This window comes from Chinchilla lanigera, unplaced genomic scaffold, assembly GCF_000276665.1.
Source record: "Chinchilla lanigera isolate Chin_1 unplaced genomic scaffold, ChiLan1.0 scaffold00213, whole genome shotgun sequence".
NCBI classification, from domain to species: domain Eukaryota; kingdom Metazoa; phylum Chordata; class Mammalia; order Rodentia; family Chinchillidae; genus Chinchilla; species Chinchilla lanigera.
In genome coordinates this window covers 150,760-157,787 of record NW_004955614.1, presented here as the reverse complement: position 1 = coordinate 157,787, position 7,028 = coordinate 150,760, and positions in this window count along the sequence as shown.

Here is a 7,028-nt window from a genome sequence, read left to right as displayed (position 1 = left end):
GGAGGATTGTTTTCCATCTTTTGACTTTTAGTCTATGGATTTCCTTTTGAGTAAAATATGTTTCCTGCATATAGCATATCGTTGAGTTCTGTTTTTTAATCCACTCTGCCAGTCTGTTTCTTTTGACTGGAGAATTGGGACCATTTACATTTATACTTATAACCAATATTTGTTGATTTATCACTGTCATCTAATTTATTGCATTGGTTTCCTACTTTTTCTACCTATTTACTTGCTTGCTCTTCTTACCGTTTCATTTCTACTATTGTTCTTGAAATTGTGCTCAGATTTGTCTCTGTCTAGTATATCTTATAGTACTTCTTGTAATGCTAGCTTGGCACTCATGAATTTCTTTAATTTTTTTGTCGTGGAAAGCTTTTATTTCTCCATTGAATTTGAGTGATAGTTTGGCAGTGTACATCAGTCTTGGTTGGAAGATGTTTTGTCTCAGGACCTGTAATACTTTGCTCCAAGCTCTTCTCAATTGGATGGTTTCTGCTGAGGAAGTCTGCCATAATTCTGATGGGCTTTCCAATTATAAGTAATCTGTTTCTTTTCTCTGGCAGCTTTTACTATTCTGTTCTTTTGCTGGAGATCTGGGAATTTGACTAGTATATGTCTGTGTGTAGTTTTATTTTGGTTGTGGTTGTTTGGAGTTCTATATGCCTCATTAACTCTATTTCAGGTTCTGTTTCCATACTTGAGAAATATTCTGCTATTATTTGTTCAAATATTCTCTTTATGTCAGTTGCCTCTTGCTGTTTCATTGACTCCTATATGTTGTACATTATTCCTCTTTGCTTCATCTTGCAGCTGTTGAACTGATTTTTCCTGGATCTTGTTGATTTTATGAGATCCTTTCTTTCTCGGTCACTAGCTGCCATGCTATCTTCACAGTCTGAAATTCTATCTTCAGCTTCTATCAAGCGGTTTTTGCAGCTTTCAATGGAGGCTTTGTTTTGCTGGAGATATCTTTGAATCTGGTTCATGAGTTCTAAGTCCTGTCTATATTCTTCATTTAATACTTTTGCCCATTGCCTTTGTTCTTCTATTTTCTTATATGTTTCTTCTTCAGACGTTTTGAGCAGTTCTTTCATTATTATTGTCATTTCATTTTTTGCCTCAGAGGTTATTTCTGATCTCATCTCTTCTATGGTTTATGGAGTTGTTTCTTTACTTTCATTGCATTCATTTCAGCTATTTCAGACATGTGTTTACCAAGTTCTCCTATGTCGATGTCTCCTGGACTTGTTCTGAGGGGTGGAGTTTTGAGATTGTGTTTTAGTCTTTTGTTTTGTCATGTTTGCTACTGGATGCAGAAATCTCCGTTTCCCACTTTAGTGGCTGCACAGCAAAGGCCACTAGTGTCCCTAGTTTTCCTATTGATAAGGTTTACCCCTCATTGACCCCTGATAAGCACTCCTTAGTCTGCTGTTTTCCTGCAGTTTTTGATTTGTGTCTAGTTGTCCCAGGTCTCAGGCATGGGCATTGGTTTCAGCTGATGGCAGACCATATGATCCATCTTCCCCTTGCAGTTCAGAGCATGTACATGTCCCAGACTCAGATTTCACTGGTTTGACAAACCCAGTCCAGTGGACCTATGTCCCCAGGCAGTTCAGGCTACAAGCAAAACCCAGACACAAACTGCAGGGTCAACAGTTTGTGAACCATCTTATTCTGTGTCTCCAGTCAGTTAGGATACATATGAACTAGATGTATGCCTTACAGAAAGCAATCACAGACTGCCCATGCCTGCAACCCCTCAGAGGGTCCTGGTGCAAGTAAGGCAGGGACTCGAACCTTGGGAGTAGCAGCTCTTGGAGCACTCACTCACTCAGCACAGGGCATGTGCAGGGAGGAGCCACATGCTCCCCCTGCTAGAGCAGTCCCCTGGACTTCTGAGGGAGGACCTCTTGTCTGGTCCTGGTGTACAGAGTGCAGACTCAGACTGTAATGGCAGCGGGGTCCTGGATCACCTGCTCTGCCTCCAGGAAAGAGATAGGAAATTCCTGGCTCTCTCCAGGAGTTTCATCTGGGAACCGTGGTGGTGCGAGGGAGTTGCAGCTTGCCTGGTTCTGCTCCTTAGTCTGTTCAGGAGGTGCACAGGAGCCAGACCCAGGCCACTCAAAGAGCAGTAACAGACTTCCCATGCCCGAGACCTCCCAGGGGGTCCAGGTGCCAGTAAAGCAGGGACTCAAACCTTGGGATCAGCAGCTCTTGAAGCACTCACTAGCTTGGTGCAGGTCATGCACAGGGAGGACCCACACAAGAACCCCACTGACAGAAGTCCCTGGGCTTTCTGAGTGAGGACATCCTGTCTGCCATGAGTGCACAGAGGGTAGAGACTTAGAGTGTAATGGCGGCGGATTCCTAGGTCCCCTGCTCTGCCCCCGTGAAGTAGATGGGAATTATCTGGCTCTCTCTGAGAGTTTCAGCTTGGAACTGTGGTGGTAGGAGCAGGCCACAGCCTGCCTGCCATTTGTGCTTTTTAAAGAGATCAGAAATCATCTTGGGAGAAATGACAGAAGAAACACCCAAGTCAATAAAGGACAGGGTGGTCAACAGAAAGTACATGGGGGAATGCAAATAGGTTCCAAAGCCACTGTGAACATAATGAGTGCACTTCTCATCATGCTTGCCACATAAAATGTGGAAGCAACCACAGAGGAGAAGCTGAACTGCCCAGAAATTCGTGAGTTCCAGAAACACAATCACTGACACAACTGAATGAGTCACTCCATCCATTGATTTACCAGTTACATTACCTCTAAAGTTTCCAGAGGAAAGAAAATAAAGAGGAAACAAAAGCAAGAATGGTATTAATGCTATACCAGGCATGTCTCCCTATGGCCTGCAGGCCACTTGCCCAGGCAAATCAAAAGGTGAACACACCTACCTAGATGATGATGATTAATTATTCAAGGGCATTTCTTAAGTTTCTTCCCAGGGTTTTTAATTGCTAAGTAAACATCTTATCTACAGAAGTCAGATCAATTCTGCATGTAATATCCCTGTAACCATGACCTCCAGTGACTATTTTCCACCTATAAATAAAATAAGGAACAAATATTAATACATAACAGATATCTTGGCAGGATTAAGGAAGGCAGGAAATGTAGCATGCAAAATAAAAAAGAAAGAAGAGACAGAGATGACTTCCTTTCCCAAATCAATTTTTAAATTGTTCATGGAGCAATTATTCTGTAATTGAAGTTGCTTCTTCACCTCATATCAAGAACTTACAAGACTCTTGTAAGTCATTCTCACATGCTACTTATATTCATTTCCACAATTCACACAAAGCCCATGGCATAAGGATGTGCATAAAAGAACCTGGTACAGGACATATATGTGGCTGAAAGACATGACAAGACCAAAGCAAGGGTAGAATATATATTGATGCCACAGAACGTTTGTATGAGCTCCAAAAATTATCACTAAAACTTAGTAGTGTGGTTATCAACCAGGATTGGCCAAGATGTATAAAGAGGAGGGCTTTTCAGTCTCTCTTTGAGGAGTCAGGAAGATTAGAAAAGTCAATTTGATATACAATAGTATCCCCCCTCACCTTTAGAGAGGATACATTCTAGGACCTGTGGAATTTGATATGTTTTTCCTATATATACATTACTATGCTAAACTTTAATCTATAAAAAGACAAAGAAAGACTAAGAACAGTAATAACAGAACAGAAAAACTATAACATACTGTAATAAAATTGTCAAGCATCACTACTCTTGTACTGTTGGACCATTATTAAGCCAAATAAGCATTACTTGTGCAAAATAAGCAAAAACCCTACAACATCGTGACAGAGGATCAGATACCTGATACGAATGAATAGCAGGTGAGTATCACAGGATGATTCAAACCCCAGGCAGAATGGAGCAGGATAACATGAGATGTCACTATTCCTCTCATAAAAGGGTACAATTTAAAATTTATGAATTGTTTATTTTCAAAATTTGTCATTTAATGCTTCAGGCTGCTATTGACTCTGGGTAACTGAAAGTATAGAATAAAAAACTATGGGGAAGGGGGTAGTTCTTCCCTTAGGTGTGTGACCTTGATTATCGTTGTTGGAAATGAAAGTTTTTAGAGTTTGCTGAGGGTAAAGGAAAGTACAGTATATTATAGTTGATATACTCTATATCCATGACCCTATCTTATCCTTTCATTTCTTTTGATGTTAGCCCTTTTTATTTGTCTTACCTCATATCTAAACTCTTCTAGATGTCTGAGATCCAGTGAAAAGTCTGAATGTTTCCTAATTCTAATCCCGATCAAGTACAGGGGTCTGCTTGACTATTACCAGTTCCTACAGGGATACACTGTTAAGACTTTGGAAATAAACGTCTCCTGCCCATAGGTCAACTGTTTCCCTGTCTCAAGATATCCTCCTTCCATCGTACTTAGGCATGCTCCAGAAAGATGGAATGAATTGAGAAAAGAGGGAAATTAGAGCTTATACATGAAAGGGCTAGCAAAACAAGAGCATATGAATGCACAAAAGATTCAGACCTGAAACTAATAGAGGAAGAAAAATTCAACAGTAAAAAAATCCTGGAACATAGGACTTTGCCTTTTAATGTGTATTTATATAGACACATATAGTAGATAAACATGCACATTTTTGGTACATGATAAGTGAAATCACTCATTAAACCATTAACACACAAACTTCATTAAAAATTTTCTAGTCCAAGTTCATCAATTGCTGCACAACTAAAAATGTAATGACCCACTGAGGGACACCAATGCTCCTTGACTTACAGTGGGATAATTTTCTCATAAATTCATCAGAAATTGAAAATATCATGTCAGATATGTGCTTACAACACCCATAGTACATAATACCATAGCTTAGTGTCATATGGGCTGCTTACCCACATGACCACATGGCTGATTGGGAGATGTGGCTCATTGCCCCTGCCCAGCATCACAGGGGAGTATTGTGCCATAGATCACTAGCCCAAGAAAAGATGAAAATTAGAAATTCAGAAGAGCTAAGTTAGCCCAAAACTAGCTTAGATCTAGATTTTCTCAGTTCAAATCAGCAGCCTCTAATCCTATGTGACCATCAAATAAAATAAAAAATCTACTAACTCACTACTCGTATTTCAAGGCTCTATAGCTATGCATAGTGGTTATGCATTGGACAGTATGATAGAGAACATGCCCTATCACTATTTATCCTTTAAGTTAAATCAAAAATCTCATTTCCTCCATGAAAGTCTCCTAGTAAATCTATTTCATAATAATCTCTTCCTCTCATGCTCTTGCAAATCAGCAAACTTTAAACTTAATTGTAAAAACATTCCTCACCTAAAAATAAATAACAATATATAGCAACACATGTGGGGTGATCAAAAAATAAAGTAAATGTTTTTTAATTATTACAGTAAAAGACATTACCATTAATCCCCCTAAAAATATTGCCCCTTGCTTCAAACACATTCATCCTATCATTCTTGCCAATACCTGAAGCAGTTATGAAGTTTTCTTTCTTGAGCGTCTTTTCGTGGGTGCCTCAATGTCCCTAATGTTCATGGCAATTTATGTAAAATAAAAACATTCCTCATCCACCTTAGACACCAGATCTGGCACCGTATGGCTTCTGGCCGTTCCCAGAGTCAAAATGAAAAGTAAATATTTTCAATTGATTCAGCCAACTGAGGTAGTTGTAACACCTCAACTAATGATACATAAAAGGATTTCCAGAACTGATTCAGAAAACGTCAAGAACAATGAGATATGTGTGTTTGGAATAAGAGGGAGTATTCTGATGGGGGGTAATTGAAATTTGTCTTTTAATGTAATTTTTATTACACATTCACCATATTTTGTAATCACATCTTATAGAAGTTCCGGATACTTGTTTTTGGTGAGGAAAGATGCACTGGGAAACTTAGAGCAAATATGACAATGGTGAAAAGACATAATGTGATCTTCTAAAACTTACCAGGATTTTAGTAAAATTGGAGAACAAACTATTCTAATGGAATATAATAACCAGAACAAAACACAAGAGGGTAGTATTTATCATCATTACCATATTGCCATTACTACTACTTTACATACTACATGTGTATACAAAGGCCAGTTTCTGTACACTGCAACAGAGAAAGGGAGAAAGGAATGTTAAAGATGTAAAGAATTGACCTTGATTTTATGTGCTGTGGAAAGATCAGAAGGAAAAGACAAAAAGGAGGCATAAAGTCAGTACTAGTTATCATTGGTGTCATTAAAGTAGCAGCTGTAATCAAATAATAAGGAAAGAATCAAGATTGTAGGAATTTAAAGAATGGTGATAGTAGTAAAAGAAGATTAAAAATAAGATATAATTTCAATAATATGAAAAGAAAGATTGAGAAGAAATGTGGAAAAGAGATAATAAAGTATGAGTAGAAAATTTGTAAAGTAGCACAAATCTGTGAAGAGCAGGTAGTTTTCCAAATAACTTTGAGAATCCTATTGAAAATGAATATTCCAAACTTGGACAAACCATAGTTATAATATTTTTGTGACACCATTTAGAACAGTTCAGAAACTCCATACTTAGAATTTCAGAATATCACATTTATTTGGCATAATGAGCAGAAGTATTAGGAGACAAAAGTACTTTGTGAGTACTAACTACTCATATTGTGACTAGAGATCACACTGAAATTGTTTAACCAAATTATATAATAGTATGCAAGTGAAACCAAAGGTGAGCTTATTATAGGATCTTCCTCTGATTGTAGTGTCCTGACTAAAAAAAAAAAGTCACAAAAATCTTTGGCCGCTTTGTGACTCAGTCAGTTACAGATCTTCACAAGATGGCATCTTGAACATTTCCAGGCATCAGTAATGGTATCTAGTTGCTGCCAGCAGCACTGAAAGAAACAGACCTAACCCTGAGCCAAACTTCTTAAACTTTCCTATGAAAGCCATATGCTGACCCTGTTACTGTGAGCATACCTGGGTAGGAAACTCCTTTCTTTCACTGTACATCATGAGGATATGCTGCAGCATTCAGTGAGTTC